The sequence below is a fragment of the Struthio camelus genome, chromosome 3 (assembly GCF_040807025.1).
Source record: "Struthio camelus isolate bStrCam1 chromosome 3, bStrCam1.hap1, whole genome shotgun sequence".
NCBI lineage: Eukaryota > Metazoa > Chordata > Aves > Struthioniformes > Struthionidae > Struthio > Struthio camelus.
Genome location: NC_090944.1, coordinates 111,056,953 through 111,077,903, shown reverse-complemented (window position 1 = coordinate 111,077,903; position 20,951 = coordinate 111,056,953). Strand labels below are relative to the sequence as shown.

The window sequence follows — 20,951 nt, the reverse complement described above, 5'->3', positions numbered from 1 at the left end:
TAGCATGATCAGGTAGGGTGGAGCAGCCTTAATAAACTGTGCTGATAGGCACACAGAGTCATATATACAGACACAGTCTTCAGATAATCATGCCTAAAGCACCCTCACAAAATAAGCAAATTCACGCACCAACAAGAAAATGGATGTACAAAACAGAATAATGAATGGTGGGTGTATCTGCATGTGCTGTGATGTGGGCTTTCTCAAATTTGCACTTTGCATATGTGCTTTTTTTTTTTCTGCTCTCACAAAATACTTTGACAGTAACTGCTCATTCAAAAAGTAACTGCTGGGTCCTATTCATTAGCACTTGAGGACCTATCAAATAGTTTTCAACACTTCAATTGAAAATTATTCTATTGTTACTCTCTACAGATGATTTCTATGAACTGCAGAATGTGATTGTGTTCATTCATAAGTAATCACAATACACATGATGGGCAAACATGACAAGGAGAAGAGACAATGTGCTATACCATCCAGAGCTAGACCAAATGAATCCAAGAAGTAAAATTTGAATCTCACAGGTAAAGAAAATTTCATTTCACTTGAATTTCTTTCACTTTTCTATCATTTTTTCCCTTGTGAACATGAAACTTTTGTTTTGTTGCCTAAGGGAAAGAATGCGAACAAAAAGTAAGTAATTCACACAAACACATTCCCACACATAAACCCAGTTATTATGAGTTCCTCAAAATTTTGCAGACAGTCTTCTTTGCAAGTTAGGCCAGATTTCCTTCTAACTTAACAGAGGTGGCTATGCAAGTCTCTCCAGTTTTCCCAGTAGCCTCTGTGAACTGTTTATCATAACCTTAAGACACCCTGAGAAATCAAAGCATCTACAAATCCTCTGCTTTGGTATTACTGGAAGAATTATTTTGAGTAAAATTAAACATCCTCAGTATACAGTTCTGGAAAAATGATGAATATAAATGTCATGTTTAACTATTCACCTTTAGTTTAGAAAAAATGTTTCTCTAATCCTTAGCTCCTTCCAGATTTTAGTCCACCGTGAAGCATATGGTAAAAAGGTAAGTGTTCTGTAGAATCATTAACTTGCCTAAAGCAACATGGATGTTCTTTCTTTCTTGAAAGACAAAGAGCATCTGAAAGTAGTTAACAGCTCAAACCCCACAGTTTGCTGAGGCAGCAAAAAATGAACCTGGAAATGTCCCTGCAGGGCTGAGTTTTATGTTAATCAGCCAATTCCCCTGGGCACTGCTTGTATTGACAAGAGTATGTTATTGTTCTGTTTCCTCAGTCAATACTAAGAATGTAAGAGCACAGCATATAAATACTTATATTTATCAGCACCAAAAATATCAGGGGGGTTGTGGTATATGAAAGCTACAGCTCAGCTACAGCTGACAGAAAAACTGCAGAAAGCGAAATTCTGATCTCACTTACTTCAGTGAGAGAACAGAATTGGCCTTTCAAAAGAACGTCATTGTAAAAGAAACGTCATTCAGAATATCAAAAGCTACAGGTCAAACTTTACCTTGTAAAAGGCCCATTCAGATGCATTCACTATTAGAAGTACTGGGCTCAGTCAGCTGCTGGTGCTGAGGAAAGGCAAGGCAAAACAGCCAGAAAAAAAGGTTGCTGAGGATTTCCTTTCCCATAAGGCAGTCTGAAACAGTTCAGCCTGGAGGAGCTGGCACTGCTACTCGTCTCCTCTCCCCGACTCCTTTCAGTAGGCTGCAAAACAGCATTTGACCCAGGCCAGCCTGGGAGAGATAAAAGCCTGGTGTAGCACCAGCTCCTTATACAGACTAAGCGTGGCTGGCACCTGGGAATGTATTCCTATAGTATCACTGATGTGTGTATAGGACTTTACAGATACAGAAAAGGGCCTGGCATGAACTCTTTATAATCCAGGGCCTTAATTTGGTCTGTTGATGTATTGTTTAGATCTCTCCATACCCATTTACTGGTGTGATCAACTCGCATGCCTAGCAAGGTCACTGTGAATGAGAAAGGAAATGAGAAACTACAGAAATAATGTCCTGGAATAAACTCAGTTGAAAACAGTGAAAACTCCTTGGGGGGGGGGGGGGAGGGAAGGGGGGAACGTGATTTTTGGATAGGAGTTGAGAAAGAGGTCTCCTTTCTGCTAAACCTTTGGCCTATGAATGCATCCAGACCCAGTCTCTGGCCCAGAGGGTGAACAGCATAGCACAGTCTGGGCCCACACAACAAGTCCTCCTCTTGGTCCTCACAACAAGTTACCGCATCCATGCCACCACTTGGGAAGAGTCTGTGGTCTGTAAGAGTCCCTCAAATGATGTTCAGTCACTGTCTGGGAGAAAGTGGTCAGCCTAGGCCAAAACCGTCCCCAGAAAATGCAAGGAAGGAAACAGATGACTGCGTGAGAGTGCTCAAACCTGTGCCCCAGGCCTTTCAGTTTGCTATGATAAACATAGCCTTTGAAGCAGCATAATGAGACATATTTCAGCCCATCCCACATGTTATGTTCAGCGACTGTTCCAGAAAGGGCCTGATTCAAAGCACATCAAAATTGCTTGCAGTTTTCCCAGCGGTTTTAATGGGCTTTGAGCCCTAGTCTTCAACATTTGACAATAATCAGCATTTTCCCTACAACATACCACTTAAATGCACAGAAATCTAAATAAAAAAGTGTTCTCATAATTTTGAAATCCTCATCTGGATCTGTTTCTGATTTAAGAAAAAATTAGATTCATTCTTATTTTGCCCAAACGAGTGCATACGTCTCTAGTTTAAATAATAGAAAGCAGAAAAAGATTTTTGAGGCGATATTTCCACTGATGAGTTCCAAATTTTTTGGAGGGATAGCATGAAAGAATGGGGTGGGAGTTTTTTTAAGCTAAAATGACAGCTAAACTAGTTAGAATGTTTGTTGTGCTGATTGATTTCTTTTCAATCTAAACTTTCCGATATATGTACTTTCAGCTCGGGTGTAATATTTAAGGGTTTGTTATAAAACTCCTTTATTTGGAATTTATTACACAGCACAAACTCCAGCTGTGTAGCCTGAGTTGTTAGTATTTCTCTTTCTTATGCTAAACAATGAAAAGCCACTTCCCACAGAACTGTGACGTATAATATTTCTGCAGTTTTAATATAATTTTCTTTCGACCACAGACTTTGTGTGTCTTCTTGCTTTTCTGGGACAAAATTTTCAGAGGAACAAAACCCCTATAAAAGTAATTAATCATCTGGTTCTGATTACACAAATAGCCTGGTTCTGTGACCTTCAAGGCTCGCTCCCCCCACAAAGAAAGTAGTAAGAATGTAAAGTAGAAAGAGACAGATTTTTAAAGGTATGAGGCTGTGACTCCTGCTGATTGTTAAAACAATTTCATCCTCAACACTGCACAAAATATGTGCGGCCCCATACAGCATTGAGCCCTTTGTTTCATGCTGCATTTTGATTTCCTCTTACTGATACATGCATGTCCTTTATAATCTCTTTCTTAGTTATTTTAAAATGCAATTGAAGTAAACTTTCAAGTAAAGTTTGGTAATTCCCAATTATCAAATTAAAATTCCTAAATCAATGATCAAAGACTCTGTGAGAGTTGTACACCTTCCTTACGAAAACCAGTAGCAATGTGTTAAACAGCATTGCTTACATAATTGATTTTCATCCTTGACTAAAGCTTAAATAGGTTGCTGGGGTACATCACTAATGCACTAGTATGGTAGAGGTGGCTAACTTTCTGTGTTCAAAAGATTCTTATAGCAAAGTGCTACCAGAGAATTTTCTCCTCCAAGAGGAGGTAGAGGGCAAGTTTTGACAGTGATTTACTCACCAGTGATGACACTGATTCTCCTATACCCATGCAGATGTACCACCTTTTGTAGTGGGCAAGGTAAAGCTTTCAGCCAAGCTTCACAGAGAGGATTCAGATCATATAAAGGGAGCCTGCAGCCAGCACTAACCACTGCCTTGGCACAGGAGCCATACTTAACTGCTGATGAGCCAAATCTGCTTGCTTTCCAAGAGCAGTAATGGAATATGCTTCCCACACAAAATACAATCCTCAAATCCCAACACTCAACATTTTGCTTGAGAAGAGATATTCTTGAATAGTCCTGATCCATGGGTTCACTGACTAGACAGCCCTGGAAAAAATTTACTGTAGGAGCCAAGGGACTCGAATCAATAGTTGCTCAGGGAACATTTAGATTCTGTGAGTTTGTAACATCCAATGGAAGAATAAGGAATCCCCAACAGTGTTGTGTTACAATGAGATGTGAAAGGTTGTAATTATTTCCTTTGGAATTAGATAGTCACGTGTTTTGAAAAAATCCAATTTATGTGCCTATTTGCATTTTGGGGGAACCTAGTACTTTTGAAAAACCTGGTTCCTATAGAACCAAAACTAAGGTCTCACAGCAATTTTACATTTCCTGTCCCAAGGAATTTACAGTCAAAGTAGACCAAAGTAAGAATTTCCAGACTGGAAAAGCAGTTTAAACTTTTTAGACTAGTCTAAATTAGACTAGAATAAGAATTTCTGCCACCATTTTCTCAATAGGGAATCAAAATATAGGCAGTTTAAGTCATTTACTCAAAGATCACATGGGAATTCATTGACAGAAGCAAGAGACAAACTTAAGCCTTCTATATCTCAAATCAATGCCTTAACTACAAGAACATATTTCAAATCCCAGCAAAGTGCTATGAACAAAATGATCTTTCAGTGCAGTTCTACATATCCTCTCAATAACTGTTCAGTCTCCAGTAATCTCCAGGTTTTAATAATTCATTACCAGTTATGGTATAAAGCTGTCCCATTAAATCAGTCATAAACCCTATACTGCTTTACTTGTGCATGGTCCTAAACAGGGGTGTTTGTGCATGAAAGGCAGAGGATGCATGAAAGCAGGATGAGGCCAATAGTTTTGTTACTGTTTATTATGTAACACATTCCTCTTTGTCATCTTCTTTTTTTGCTTATATATTCCCTGACGGAATTTATGTAGAGCTAAAATGACCCTTTGGGAAAGCTTATTATAGAAAAAAAAAAGGAGGAAAAAAAAGAAAGAAAAAACCCACTTCTCTTCAAGTGCAGCATGCATCTTCCCTCCAGATGTCCATATCATTCCGCAGTTCTTCTGTAGACTCCTCTTTGGCAGTGTAGGCCTGTGTTTTCTCAGAAGTTTTAACATGGTTGAGTATTGGTGGCTGCCTTATTGTTTATACGATTAGTCACTCTTGGACTATTTTAAGAAGGTGATGTATCATTTTTGGAAATTTTAGATAAACTTCATTTATTTTCTGATGATTGATGCTGACTGGTTTTCTGGCTAATTGCATTTTCTAGTGTATTTTTTCCAGAATTCTAAAAGCATTCAGAATGAACAAAAGCTTTCCTTCCTTCTGTCTTTTTCTTTTTTATTCTTTTTCTCTCTCTGTCTCTCTTTTTTTTTTTTTTTTTTTTTAAAAAGGAGTGGAGCCGTTGTAACAGAACTAACAAAACTCTAGCTGAACTACAGCTTTATAATAAAGCTTGTGACAAGTTCTGGGACCTAAGCCAAAGTCAGACCAAATGTACAGTTTATGAGGGTGAAAGGTTTTACTGGCCAGTCTGGTTCTCTTCCAAAATGCCTTCATTTCACATGTAAACGCTAATAGAAACAAACAGTGGTAGTACCATTAACTTCTATTTTTGCCTCACCACCTCCATGTTGTGGAATAAGCCAAAGAAAGAAACTTGTGAGTAGAAAATCAGGGGGAGGAGGAAAAAAGAGGGAGAAAGAAGAATGAAATGAAACTGTGTCACATCCCTCCCTCTAAATTCCATCTGGCCCACTGAAACTTCCTCAGAATTATTGGCAAAATGTGTTATTATTTTGGGAGGGGAGGAGAAGGGGAAGGTAAAGGAAGGAAAGGGGAGGGCTCAGGCTAACTCAAGAAGAACCATAATTATAAAAAGCTGCTTTATGTTCCTTCTCAGCTTTGTTTTTCTTTGCAATACTAAGCCAGCACATTGATTCATTCGAACATAGCTGATCGTCATTTTGTGATGAGCCCTAATTTCTCCTACTTAGTTCTGGTTAAGGCAGATCCTTTTCTGAAGCCTATGGGAGTTGAGCCCGAGGAAGCCACAACTTGCTGCAGCAGGCTCCCAGGTCCCCTCTTTGCTCACTGCGATATTATGCATGCAGCAAGTCCATGAAAAAGCATGCTTGCACTATTCTTCCCACATCCTTCTCTGTTTCAGCTCCTATTCGTTTGTTTATTTCCTTCTCTGATTGCATCTTGTAATAAACCCAAGGCGGATAGCTCCTTAAGGCAGTAGCTTTCCATTTACTATGTGTTTACAGTATACTATTGCCAAGGGTACGTCCTTATGCCAGAGTTATATATCAGTGCCTGAATGTGATATATTTTTAAATTTTAATTTCACAGCTATATTAAGTAATTGTAAACAATCATATGATTACTGGCACTTACATCTTTACTATTCTTAAACGGCTTGCGCTCCTACTGACTTCCCTGTATGCCAGGCTGGTGCTGAGATTGCAGCACCTCTCGCTCGTTGGGCCATATCAAAATTACTTATGCTGAGCACAGTTCTTTACTCCTGAGGAGCCATTAACATGAAGAGCTATGCATTCTACTCATTTTAAGGTACCATGCTTAAAATGCTTACAAGCACTGCACACAAGTTAGCAAGAAAGGGGCATTCCTATTTGTCATGTATTGCAACTATGGAGTATAGGAACTCTTGAGTAAGTGCTGTCTTTGTTTTTCACAAATAAACAAATTGATTTGAGTTCAGCAGTCCGGAGTCCTGCATTTGCAGTAATCTGACTGGAGACATATAAAAGATGGCAACACATGTAAGACCCTGATCTCTCTCCTCTGGGAACTACTATAAAGCAGTACTTGTATGGATGCATAATGGCACACAACAAATAAAATGACAATCATAAGTACACAGGAGAATACTGATGCTTCATACTGGCTCTGATTGACTTTATTTCTCTCTGTCTGGATGAAGTTAAAAGATATCTAATAGAATGTCTTTTTCTGGAAATTAAGGGGAACCTTTCCGACAAAATTACACTTTCTGCTTATTACCAGAACGCACCACTCGAAGCGAGTCGATGTTAAACCAAAACAGAATGGGAAGCTCTGTTTTACTAACATGCTGTCATCTCGCCCTGCTTAACATTAAAATATCAAGTACCTGGCATTTAGTTTGCCGAATGGTTATGTCATGTTAAAAAACTTCATTAAAGCACTCACCAGCCAGTCAGACAACCGAATGTAAGCTGTAAACATATTGGTGAGGTCTTCCTATTGAGGACACTTCAGAACACAACGCTCTGTGGAGCTATGCATTAAGGCATGATTCCACTTACTACCCTGTTTGCAAACAGGGAAGTATACACTGGTCTGAATCTTTGTGTAGTTTCCTGCTACAAGGAGGGTGTCTCATGAGTGACTCGCACTATGGCCACACTGCAGTCAGGATGTGCAATTCGGGAAGAAATTTCTTCAGAAGCTTTAATAGACTTAGCCTAACCAGTTACCATATGTGGCCAGTCTGCAACTGGGTGAAATCTCTTTCAGAGCAGTTTATGCTTCTGAGTTTTAGGACACTTCCACCTATAATCATTTGACTTTGCTTCCACTACAGCTGGGCTTGCAGATTTTTGTTAGGAACTTTAAAATATACAGGCTATGAAATATTTAAGGGAAAGAACAAGAGCAAGGGTAAATAGGAACCGGTTTAACTTCTAAAATCACTGTTGTTCACAGCATTTCTTGTGTATGTTGTTTTCAGAAGTTTTCCTATAATGAAAAATAACTATTAAAATATAGCAGCATACCAAGCTTTGTTGAACATGGTCATTTCAGGTTTGACACGTAACTGACAGACTCCATATAAAACAATTTTCTTTAATCTAATCCACATTTGACTTGCACAGCAATATGGGCTCACTCATGATCACTTTTCCATATAGCTCACAACCACACTCCGTTACAAGGATCAGCTACATTTTCACAATGTCCTCTGGCACAGTTATGATACAAAAAATGCTTGGAATCAGCACTAGGCATACCTACGGTGCAGTCTCATTTGCTACTCTGCTAGAGTGGATTAACTGAATAATAGTAAAAGCAATGCTTGGGAAATAAAAACAAAAAACTGAAAATACCATGGAAGGGCCAGCAGAAGCAGAAATTCACTGTGCTTAACGCTGAAAGAGCACAGCAGCAACCTGGAAAAGAATGCTGCAGTGAAACCTTATAGCACAGTGTGAAAGTAAGCAAGAGAAAGGGTACACGATGCTGCAAAAATTATTTCTTAATACATGTAATTTAAGACTACCACAGATGTACAATTAAATTTTTATGTCAGCCATCAAACAGGAGCAAGACAACAAGCATTCAAGCTTATGGTGGTTTGTTCTGTCTTGTTTCTCTTTGTTTACTCATTGTTTGAAATGGGCCAAGAAATTAGATAGTTTTGAATCTGGACAGGGCAAATGGGTAAAGCCAGCTTCACATTTCCTTGCACATGTGCATAGCCTAGTTCACATCCAGTTGCTTTTGAAGGAAAACTGGTCATAGCAGATTAGACCCAAAATATACAGTTTAGCACCAGATTTCTGGGGGCTATCAATACTAGACCATTCAGAGAGGTTTAAGAACTCAGCAATAGGCTGAATAGGCAAGAATTCTCTTTCCTTCTAGGCCAGTGCAGCACTGGTTTCAACAAAACATGCGCAGGTCTTGAGGTGAGCTTAATGCTGCTGCAGCTACATTTTTATTGATAGTGGAGTTAATGCAATTGACCGCAAGTCGACATGATGTTTGCCTTAATGGTGCTCTTGAATCGTGGTATAGGCTTCCTCTTTAATAACTGAAGGCTGGCTTGAGCCTTAAAACAGAATTCTTATTCCAGTCATTGGTACTATAATTGTAGATATGCTTATTACTGATTTAAATAGCTAGAACTCAGGCTCCCCCTGATCTAAGGGAGTATGTTCCTTGTAGGATTAGGGAGTTGTGATCTCTCTGCTTACACTCTCTTGGAAATCAATAAATCTTTTAAGCTTTTTCTACACGATAAACTCAGTTTTAATAGAAGGGCTCACCTCTAACTCTTCTGGCTAAGGAGGTAAGAAACGTATGTTTGAGCTCCCTTATATTTGGGATGAATTCAATAAGGCCATCCTGCTTCTCAGGCAAGTGCTCGCCCATTATCTATTGTACAAAGAGTAGCTGGGACAGGATCACTGTGCCATGGCCTGGGAGTGAATTCAGGCCCTGACTTTGCACAGATATACTTAAAGTGGCAAGTTCTCAGAAGTAGCCCTCGCTTCTGCATATTTTCTGACTGACCTATGATTCTCAAGAGCCTCCTACTGAGTGAAACAACTCTCTATCAAACAGACCCCTTAAGTATTTAATTTTGGTGTGTAAATACGATCCTGTGAGCCAAGCGCTTAAATCCTTTAATGGATATGAACCCAACCAACTGTTCTTGCCTCTCTGCTCAGAAGGGATCTAATCTGCTTTAATTAAAAAATGTACGTCTCCATCAGCTCTCCTGGGACCTGCCTACAGTTACTAAACTAGGCTTTCAGTATAGACCTCTTTCTATATTCCTTGCATATATTATGAAGCACATTATTGTGCCTTTTTTCCCTCAATACTGAACGTGAAGTTCTCTGTTTGCCTATGAGAGAATACTATCATAGCACCCTTCCCTGCTTAGAGGGCAACTCAGGTCTCATTCTTAAAAGCACTGAGAATCCACAGCTCTGCTTGAATTTGATGGGAGTGATAGAAAATCAGATGCCCATTTCTCTAATTCTGTAAGACAACAAATAGATAAAAATAAAACTGAAATATGGGTCACATGACAAGGTATCAAAATACTCATGTCCTATTCTTCCAGTTTGCTCTTGCTACCTTTTCTTCTTAGACAGTTTGCCTCTTTCAGCCCCCTGCAACCCTTCAGTAGCTGTGCTGAATTCCTAAAGCTTTCGCTGTTTGTGAATACTGATTGCCTCAAGATCATCTGATGCCCCGAGTACCCTGAGGGAGCAACAAGATGCTTTTGAACAATCCTGTCTCATCAAGGAACTTGGGCACACATTAAAAGCAGACTGATACCAGAACCCAGCTCTATGTGTTAAGGACACACTGAAGGTAAACCAGAAAGGTTGAAAAGGGAGATATAAAGTCGGAAGGAGTTAAAAGCACAAGTGATCAACAATATATTTGTTAGAAGATTTCAGCTCAGTGAGTATGGAAGAAATTCTTAATTTTTTAATAAAACTTTTAAAGAAAAAAAGTTTCTTCTAGGGAAAAAGAAAATTCTGTTCATCAACATTCACCTTTCTTCTCCTCTGCCTCAAGGAGACACTCTTCATCTCCCTCGAGCACTAGTCCGATTGGCTGTTTATTTCAGTTCTGTGGATATTCTGCTGATAAGTGTACTGTAGATTCCCATGCCAGATACTAGAGTTAATTAGCTTGTGGGCTGCTAGTGTCAGACTCGTTTAGTGTAGGAAAAATAGCTGACAACAAATCATCACTGTGTGAGATCTTGATTATTGTTTGGAGGCACACAGCAACATGCTGGCACCGCATTGCAAGTGTTTTCAATCACAGAAGGGATGTTCTAATGCAAACACAATAATGCTGGCTTTTTCGGAAGCGAGGAGTTGGACTATTGATGGACCGTAGTCTAAAAACACTTATTTGAGTTTCATTCAGACTTCATTTAGGGAATCCTGTCTTCTCTGGGCTCATATAGTTGATGACCCAGATCCTCAGTTTTAAAGGGTTATCTGACAAGCAGGTGCCAAAATACAGAGGGATGATCCCTGAGCATACTAATCATGCTGTATGTAGACACATAGACAATCTGTATGCGCGCTGTGAGTCTATACTCACACATAATGTTACATATATGTGTTTAATGGCTTAGGAAGATTGACTTGAATGCAGGCTGAACAAATATGGAAGATTTCCCTCTTTTATGTGCATCTGTCCAACCCATTACCTCTGTACATGCTGCTCAGTTTCCACCAAAAGTGCTACTATTCTCTTGAAGAAAATATATGAGGACTGATGTTCAGCTCGCTGCAATTATTTTTTTCTTGCTCTAGATCTGCCATCTGCTGTATACAGGTGTGTTTTATCAGAGTATCTTTCCCCACGAGGCAAATGCCCAAAGTTTGCAATGTACACGATTGCAATGACAGCACAAGGAAAGAATCTTTTGTAGTTCATTCTTTTGCAACATCCACAGCTTTGAGGCAAATTTTGGAAAGGCACTGTGCTACTTTAGATTATATGAAGATTCTGTAGTTTTAAGACCAAGAAGATATGCATAAAGGTATAAATGTGCTTTTCCTCTTCAGTCCGGACATTCCTGTGGAGTTACTTGTTGTCTCACTTCAAGTGTTGCAATATGCAGATTCCAGGCTGCAGCCAGGCTAAGTGTTGATTAGAAAATAAATGGGACGAGTTACTACCTGAAATGTTGTGTAAACTGTTTTTTTTCAGCTTCATCAAGATTTTGTGTTGAAAATAATGGTTTTCTTCTTCACTGCATTCATATCACTCCATTATTTTGCTATGAGAGAATATATGCACTTCTAACGAGATGAACAAGCGCTAAGGCAATCTCAGCAGCTGCAGTAAAATTATATGGAAAATGTGGTTCTCCCATGTATACTCTGTATTAGTTTTTTGAAAATTCCATAATCTAATCAGGAAAACAAAGGAAGGTCCTGAGTCTAAACTTTCATCAGAAAATTAGCTGAATCAGGATATAAGAAAGCCACAGTTTAAATCTCAGAGGATACTCCAATGATCTATTTCGACCTGAGGAAAAGTTGCTTCTGAATCATGAAACCTCAGTGGCTTGATAGATGTAGAACCAAATTACAGGTAAAGGAGGTTCTGTGCTTTGAGAACTTGCACTAGTGGAAATGAGTGGATCTACCATGTAGTTAGTTTCTTTATAAGTAATTAGTATAATACATAATTTGGAACTCTTGGAATTAATTATACAGCATACATACCTAAATTTATTCTATGGGTAGCAATCTGTGCATTGTATTGTATGCCTTAAATTGGTAAGCCAAAAAGAGTTTTTGGCAATGAAACATGGTTTTTTTTAAGTATATAAACTGACCAAAAAGGAGATATGAGATTCTTTTGCGTATCTTTTAAGGGAAGGAGAAAATGGCAAACATTAGGCAATGTGGAAATGCAAAGCAAAATGGAATGCAACTGTCAACCTGTTCTTATTACACTCAAAGACATGGCAAAGCTAGAAGAGAAGGGTAATAAACATCATAGTAATATCAGCAGTGACTTGTTTGAAAAAATCCTGATACAGAGACTTAGAAACTGTGATGCTAAGCAGACTTCCAGTCTTCCCTGTTAACTTCTAAGGCCTATACATAACTCAGAATATAGGCCCAAATTTAATGTCTTCATCCTGAATGAAATAAGGATGCTTAATTAAAAGATTAATAGTGTACTTTCAACAGTTACAGTCCTCCTAAAACATGATCATTTTGACTCTAGATTGCTGAATCTGGACTGTTAAGCACTACTATGGGTTAAATCTATTTATTTAAATCACTTGGAAATTCGTAGGGAAGTTAAAAGATGGGGAATTCAGAGCAGCATGAATTATTCATTGCAAATGTTCAATCCATCAGTTTCATTAGATTATGGTGGTGTAGCCAAATAGATGTGACCAGGGCAGAGGAAAAAAATCTTTAAAATACCTGTTTTTTCAGATGGAACTTCTGGACTAATTTTCTATTTCACATTATGATTGCTCATACTGTCTCACTGCTGTGACCTCACAAAAGTGTCTGAAAAGAACTTGATGGTTCCAGACTATTTTCCAAGGCCCATATCACAGAAACGGCCAACAGTGAGAGCACAACATTCAGAAACGGTAAGCCTTGAAAGGGATCCTTGTAAATCAGGACAATGTCATGTTCTACACTGCTGGTATTAATTCCAGTGACAAATAACTTTGTGGAACTATCTGTTCCGGACAGCACAAAACCAAGCCAGAGCCAGCTGAAAGAGCATCACATATCAAATGGTCACAGAGCGAACGGGAGATGAATGCCAGAGTCTGTTACCAGTTGCAGGATATAAAGCAGTGTAAACCACCATGATAGTTCCTATGACATTATGGTAATTCAAGTAACACAAGTTTTTAAAGTGGTGATAAATATAATGGTACCATTGGTCTAATTACTCCTAAAAAAAAAAAAACAACCAAACAAAACCCTCCTACCCTGAAATAAGAACATAAGAACACAATATAATTCAACACCTCCTTAAAATAAGTATTACATAACAATTCTTGTGTGATAGCTGCAGTTCTAACAGCCAAAAAATGGCAATTAGCTAAATAATTTCCTTTAATTAAACAAAGAAATCTATAAAATTCACAACAGTGCTAGAACGTACTGCCTTCTAAGATCCCAGATCTGCTACTTTAGAACAAGCACTTTACGGGCAGGATAGCCTTTGCACCTTTTCAGAACTCTGTGTTTCTTCCTGATACCACATCTGTAGTTTGGCCTGTTTTTTATAAACTATACAGATATCACTCTTTAAGCTCACACCACAAAAAGGCAACCCATTTTAATCACTTCAAACTGCCATGCTTCTATGTAGAACTCCAGAGTTTATTCTCAGGGACTCTGTTTAACTTCTTCCTCTTATGCATGTGAGATAAATGACAAATTAATATGACAGCTGTATGTAAGGTTATCCAGGAAAGTAAAGCAGAACTGTTATTGTTTGGAATTTATTGATGAGGGTAACATAACAGTGTCCAGTCTGGATCTAAATTAATGTTAGCCCATGATTTAGGCACAGGGATCAAAAGTGAACTAAAGACAGTATTTGGATTCCCTGGTGCAGAAAGCTGCTGAGATTTGGTAATAGTAGCGTTGATCATGGATCTCACTCAAAACTGAAGCTTTCCAGGGCTGAATAACATGGAAACAGATGTGCTGCTCTGAAAAGAAAATTTGGAATTCTGTGATAATCGATTTCTGAGGCAGGGTTTGTAAGGCGAGATATTAGCTTCTATGGTCAGCTGATACAGCCAAAAAAAGCTTTCAGGCCCACCACTCTTTCTTCAAGGTGTGGTATGAGATTTTTAGCATTTTCTTATCCATATAAAAAAAGCTTATTTATTCCTACATTGATTATAAATGTAATTGAAGCATGTGAGTCCAGAAAGAGTTGCCTAAATGCTCTAGCTATTCTACTTTAATCCTTCTCTGATAAGTGTACGGTGTGTATCTACGTTTCTGTAGGGCCTGAGCAGTAAGCTAAGCGCCATCTTTCAATCTGATGAACATATGAACTTTATACCAATTGATACTGGGAGCCAGACATTTATCCAAGCTAGGAGAATTCCTCCTAACTACAGAGGTTCACAAGTCAGATAAAGAGCGATGTAGCATATTGAATGATTCACACACGTGAACAGAAGGTTTTGAAATAAAATGTCCATATAATACATTTGTAATTAAGGATAACCACCCACTTGCTTCGTGAAACTGTCTTTTCTCCCCCGATTGTGATGGAAGCTTTCTTTGTGTGTCAGGGGGGCAATAAATTACTAAATGCAGAATTCCTGTAACACAGTACAACGTTAAACAAGAATTCTAACTAAACTAATAGTAGGCAACCGTTAGGAACTGTATTCTGAAACAGCCACCCTGCTCAGGTTTCTTTTCCTTTATAGTCTAAATTGCAGTGGCTATAAGTGGGAACTTTGAATGACTGTTTATGAACTTTTCAATATAATTAAGTTACAACAGTTCAAAGAGCTTTTAAAAAGGATTCTTTGAAAGACAATACTAAGTCTTTGTATAAGCAGAAATAAGGAATCTAATTTGTAACTTTTTCTAAATCAAACGTTCAGCAGCCTACAACAGCAATCAATCAGGTGAGCACAGAAGTATTTCTCTAGAATGGAAAATAATTTAAAGGACAGAGCTCAGAGGGGGAAAATAAAAAAAAAAAAAAGGAACAATTTTCTGTGCCTCTTAATATTTTTTTTATTAATCTTGAACTGCTGCAGTGCCTGCCTGGTTTTTATGACTGGTATCTGCAAGTGTTCACAGGATTGGGTTTTACTGGCAAATATATCAGCAGAAAGCAAAGTTGGGGGGAAGGGAGAGAGTGTCATACGTGGCTTTCCAGAACTAAGGGTTTAATTTGCATACTCAAGCCTGCACAGCAGAGCTGCATGTGCATACATGTAGATAGAGTACACCTAAGCAACACAGCTTACATTTCCAGGACTTGTAATTGCTCTTCAGAATAAAGTATTACCTCAAGAAAATCAATTTTCTTGCAAACACCCTGAACTTCACCAAAGTGTATCAGATAAATTATTCATTGTTTCATTATTCACTCATTTCTGCTTATGTGGGTGTGCTCCCATTAGCATTTTGAAAGTCAACCCAAATAATGGAGCCTACCTCTGAGTACAATATCAGCTAGTGATTACCAAGACACAGTTTTGAATTCAGTAACAAGTGTTTTTTTCAACTGCTTTCTAGTCCTGCTCTGAAGCAGATTAAAATAAAATGTTCTTTTCTACCTAACAGAGAATATTTTGACACTAACTTTGAAAGACTTTTTAAAATCAACTTTACAGTTGGCCCCTATCCAAGGTGCTGGGATTGTAAAACTGGTACAGGTTCTCCATGCATCTATCAAAATTTCAGCTCTAACTGTGCACCTGTAAGTGATTTCTTTAATATGAAGTTCTCACTGGTTTCAGTAGAAAAAAGATAAAACTACATATCATCTACTTCATAATTACAGTTTCTAAGCAGTTAAGAGTAAAGTTGTTAAACCTTCGACTTCTACTCCCAAGTGTCAGAAAGAACTAAATACTGTTAGGGCACCTGGTGATGTTATGAAGGAATTTAGCCCGTGACACATGACATGACTATTTCAGGCACTTTCAACAAGCCCTCAGACCAACCAGCCTTTGGGCTGATCAGTTATTTGCAAGAATCAAAAGTAAAACCAGTAAAATCTCCCAATATAGCAACAGTATCTCAGGGCTGGAAGCCCTGAAATGTCATAAGAAGGCTTCACCTGAGAGGATTCCTTCTTAATTTTCAGAGTGAAAGAACATGTTGGTAAACTTGCCAAGCCAAAACTAGCTGATACATTTCCTTACATAAATAACTCTATACCCCTGCTCAGAGAGAGAGACCCTGTTGACCTAGGTCAAATATGAACAGGAGAAGTGTAGATGGTAAATGATTTAGCCTCTACAGTTATTTACATTCACTCACAGAATGTCAGATACTTCATTAACAATCTCCAAAGCTAGTACCTCCAGGGCAAAATATAGTCTGTACGGCCCACAAAAAGGAGAATATGTTCTCTCCCTTTTGCCTCCAAGTTATTTGACTCCCAAGGAGCTCACTAGATAGCTTATGATAAACAATACAAAAAGGGCATTTATTATGAAAATGTTTGATGAGAGGAAATAAGATGATATCTATACGCATCTTAAGGATCTTAGACATATACTGTTACAATCAAGAAACCTGGATGGCAGTCAGAACTCTACTCATCCTTCTCAAGAATATTATAACCCAACTTCTTCCCAGATAGCATCAGTGATCAAAAGGCATAAACAATCAGCCTTTCTATGCTAATGATTGCACTGAAATGCTTTCTTAAGTAGTGTAACCAATTAGAAGGGGTAGGAGCCATTAAAAGGAATCTTAATAGTGGATTAGTTATTTAGAATCCTTTAAAAAAACTGCTTAGCTTTGGATCTCATATATCTTTTTTTTTTTTTTTTTTAAAGACTTCAGCTGTTTTTCTCTTTCTGAAAATAAAAAACTCTACCCAAACACTTAGAAAGTATGCAGCTACCAGCCTCCCTGCCCTTATTTTTATTAGCTTAATGTGCAAATCATTGAAAATTAATACACTTGTGGTTCACACATGAAAAAGAAAACTTGAAAGTTTAAGAAATATGAGTCTTTTTTTTTTCCTATGTGAGCTGTAAGGCAATGAAATTCTAATTGCTATGACCTGGCAGGGATGAAAAATCTCTTAAAAATGAAATCACGTTTCTGTAATTAGATTTCATTAAGAAGCAGTGTCAGGGTTAAAGTCTGTTTGAAGCAACACAAGAATCTTTCAGTAAAGAGCTACTGTGTTGTATTCAGATGGGAAGGGAGTGGGGAAAAGGCAATAAGTTTATGCTTCAGGAATATCTCCTGCAACACGTTCAGTAGAAAAAGCACTCTTAACTGAAAATGTCCTCCAGTGCTGATTAGGTTAATTCTTGGCAAATTTCAGTCATCATACATTATACTAACAGAAAGTCACACTCAGCTGTGAACTCTACTTCTGCCATGTGTTGAACAATCAGTGCTGCAGTACAGGAGGAGATGTTCAGTAACTTCACCATGATCAGATCAGAATTAACAGGAGCATCACATACATTATTGCTACCAGAAGCAGTGTAGACTGTTTAAGGTGTGTTTGATTCCTCTGTATGCTGTTTTAGCTCTGGAGTCAAGCAAAATAACTTAGCTTCAGCTTTATTTCTCTTTTATATGGTTTTTTTTTTTTTTAATGTTAAAATAAAGAGGGAGTGGGAAAGAAACATGCTTACACAAGATTAGGTCGAGAGGTTGTCTGGAGGGTTTCCTGGCCTGTTTCTGCTGTGTCCAAATTAATATGCCACCAGGGACTGGCCTCAGTTATGGCACAACAGGTAACTCTGCCTCCCAGCTCAGCCTGTGGCCGACTGTCCGAATGCATCTCCTCTGCTTCACTGTAAAGTCAAACTTCAGCCACTTATACACACTCCGTTAGACCAGGTGGAATACGTCAGTCAGTTCTAGCTTGAAAAACTACCCGTGAAGCCCTACATGACAAGTATAGAAATAAACCCCAGTGACTAGTGAGTCACAAGTCTCCTAAAGCAACATTGCTTTCTAAAGGGAATGTAATTCTTGCCAAGCCAGGCTGCCAGGTACATATCTAATGCAGCCTGGCTGCATACTTGTGGGGCTATGCTCTAAGTTGACTCCTACTAATTTCAGACTTCTGCTGGCCTCCATGTTAACCTGCAGAGAACTCAGCTGAAAATCAGTGCCGTACTCGTAGCTTTGCTCAAGCTCAGGGTAGAGAATGAAATCGCAGAAACACTTACTTTTCTTTTTGGCAACTTTCCTTTTTGATCAGGAAAAGAAAAAGAGATATTTTAAAGTTGAAACTTCTGTTGATTGCGTACCAGTCTCACAATACTAATACTCATGCATAAACAGGAGTGCACATACTACTACTGTTAAAGAGGTTTGGTGTTATCTCAGAGCAGAAGAGGAATGTTTAGGAAAACACAGAAGTTTTGCAGGTTAGAAAAGCATTTTCCACATAGCCTAGCCTTAGTGATGGGAGGTCTCCAATGTTATTTAATATTTTAAACAATTTAGATTTCAATTAAATTAATAGAAGGGGAAAAAAAAGAAAGGGCTGAGAAGGGGCTGGGTTTTTTTTCCCTATCCTGAGGGAAAATTTAAGTAATTAAATAGTTCTTTCGCAGAGGAATGAAACAATTGCAGCAGAGGTAACATTTATGTTATGAAAATGCTATCCAACCTACTTCTGAAATGCAATTTATGCAATGAAGCATCATTTGTGTGGATTCCACTAATTTACTCCAAATTAAAACATCAGCCAGAATCCATTTTTGGTGCTACTTGAAAACTTTCTTAGGATTATTAACAGTCAGAGCTAAATTTTTTTGGAAGCACCTAAATGTTTTAGAAACTAAAAACTTTTACGTCTTAAGTGCACCTATTCACAAGGCAAGTTAAGCATTCAGGCCCATGCCTCACAGGCAGCTTGGGCATGTAGTTTCCAAAGGGAGGGCTAGCTAACATGGGCAAGCTGCCTAAGCCCAATAACTGAGATTTATGGTTGTAGAATGAAAAATTACCTACAATCTTTAGGAATAAAGAAAGATGTAGAGAAGGACACAATGCAACTTTCCAAAGAATTAAGTAATTTGGATACCTAATATTGCATTCATACAACCAGCTATACAGCATCTAACTTGGATATCAAGGTACAATAGCCTTTAACACTGAGTAATGAATCATTGTACTCCAAGGCTGTTAGGCCCTACTGACATATACAGTCAGTCAAGATCATTAGTTAAAAGTGAAGTACAGAGTCTAAATATAATCCCTAACTTCTCACATACCCTGACAGGTCTTATCCAGGGATACTGAACCATTTAGATAGTTTTGCAAATGTTATCCAAGATCTAGCCTATTGCCTTCTGCAAAACATACACACAACAAAAATGCTTTCAGAGAGATTATTCACTTTCTCTCTCCTTGCTTCTAGGAATAATTCTGTTTATAGCGGTTAGGAAAGGTAACCGCTAAGAAGTCACATCCAGTAGTCAAGACTTTTATCTCACAACACATAAGTAAATACTGGTGCATAGAGATGGTACATGAAATTAGAAAAAAAAACAAAACAGTAGCCCACATTTTCCAAAATATACCGCCTTCAGCTGATTCTTGTTCTACGCATATGGAAAAACTGAGGTTTTGCAGGAAATGCCCACCATTATTGCTGGTGAGATAAACACTACAAAAAAAATTTTGAAATAGACTCAGAGACTGCTCCAAAAAATTCAGATCACTGTAAGCCTTCAGACTTTGGAAAAATATAATCTACTTTTCACTAAACCATCCCTTTCATTTTTATATATGTGCAAATGCATCTCATCAATTTCTTCACTGAATTCAGCTCTAAACTAATACAGCCATGAATTTCACTAGGTTTTGTCCCCTCCTTTGAAGCAATACGTTAGTGATGACATCCTAATGCTTTTAAGTGAATCTCGCATTTACAGTGGGAGTTCCAGATTTCTTTTAAAAATTTGACTTTTTTTCTACCTCTGTAATAAGTCTGGCTGGCAAAAAAAATGCAGCTGAAAGGGGCATGTTCACTTTCAAAAGTCAATGAAAGCAAGGGGGTGTAGAAGAGAAACTCTTTAATGTTGCTCAAGAAAATACTTTTCAGTCGAACTCCAGCAGTGTACTGCCTAATTCCTGTCTGCAGCAACAAAGTTAAAGCTGCATGTGCTTAGGGGCGATTGGCAGTCTGTTCTGGGTTCCTTCACAGCACTGTTAATCTTCACTAATACTCTCCTATGCTTCATTTAATTTCAGTCTCAGGGCTCTTTTTCAAATTCTTCCTCAAATCTTAAACCAATGCCCTCATTGTTTAGGATTCCTTTACCCTGACAAGGCTGACCTCAGATATCCTCTCCTCTTTCCTGCTCTGTAGCTCAGGCAGTCCACTTACTCATTCATATGGTAACCACACATAATGGCCTCCACATTAATTAAGTAATTTTGGTTCTTTAAGGTACTACAGAGGGGTTTTCAATCTCCCAGTGCCTTTCAGGCCATTTGAACTCTCTCTCTCTCTTTTTTTTTTTTGTTAAGCAGGCCAGAGAGTGCATGGCAGAAGAGCCAAGGGGAATATGCTCTCTCTCTCTGGGCCATTCCTTTCATGCTGCTTCAGGGTTAGGCCAAAACAACATCAGCAAGTCTAATTTGCCCCAGCAGCGGATGGGAAATAACTAAAAAACCCTCCAGATTAATTTGTGTCAGATGTATGCTGTAAAGCAAACGAGAGCAAGAGAGAATGAGAGTGCATTTACAGGAAAATATACTTCTACTGTGAGACCTGGAAGGGTCCTCTTGTTTCATTGCTCTTGGAAATTGAGCGGCCCTAAAACAACAACAACAGTTCTACCTTTGCTTCATGTACTCCTTTTATCTTTGACACTTCTCAATAATCAGATAAAGAATCAGACAAGAATAAGCAGCACAAAATTAGAGGGGGGAAAAAAAAGAAG

The 20,951-nt window shown here is 38.3% G+C and overlaps 1 long non-coding RNA gene across 1 annotated transcript in view; it reads left to right on the top strand.

The window, feature by feature from the left end:
* Positions 1 to 380: 380 nt before the first annotated feature.
* LOC104140261 (uncharacterized) overlaps positions 381 to 20,951 on the top strand; it is a 71,273-nt gene continuing 50,702 nt past the window's right edge. The window contains exon 1 of the long non-coding RNA XR_693262.2: positions 381 to 527. This is a non-coding gene — a long non-coding RNA (uncharacterized lncRNA). The remainder of the gene's footprint in view (positions 528 to 20,951) is intronic.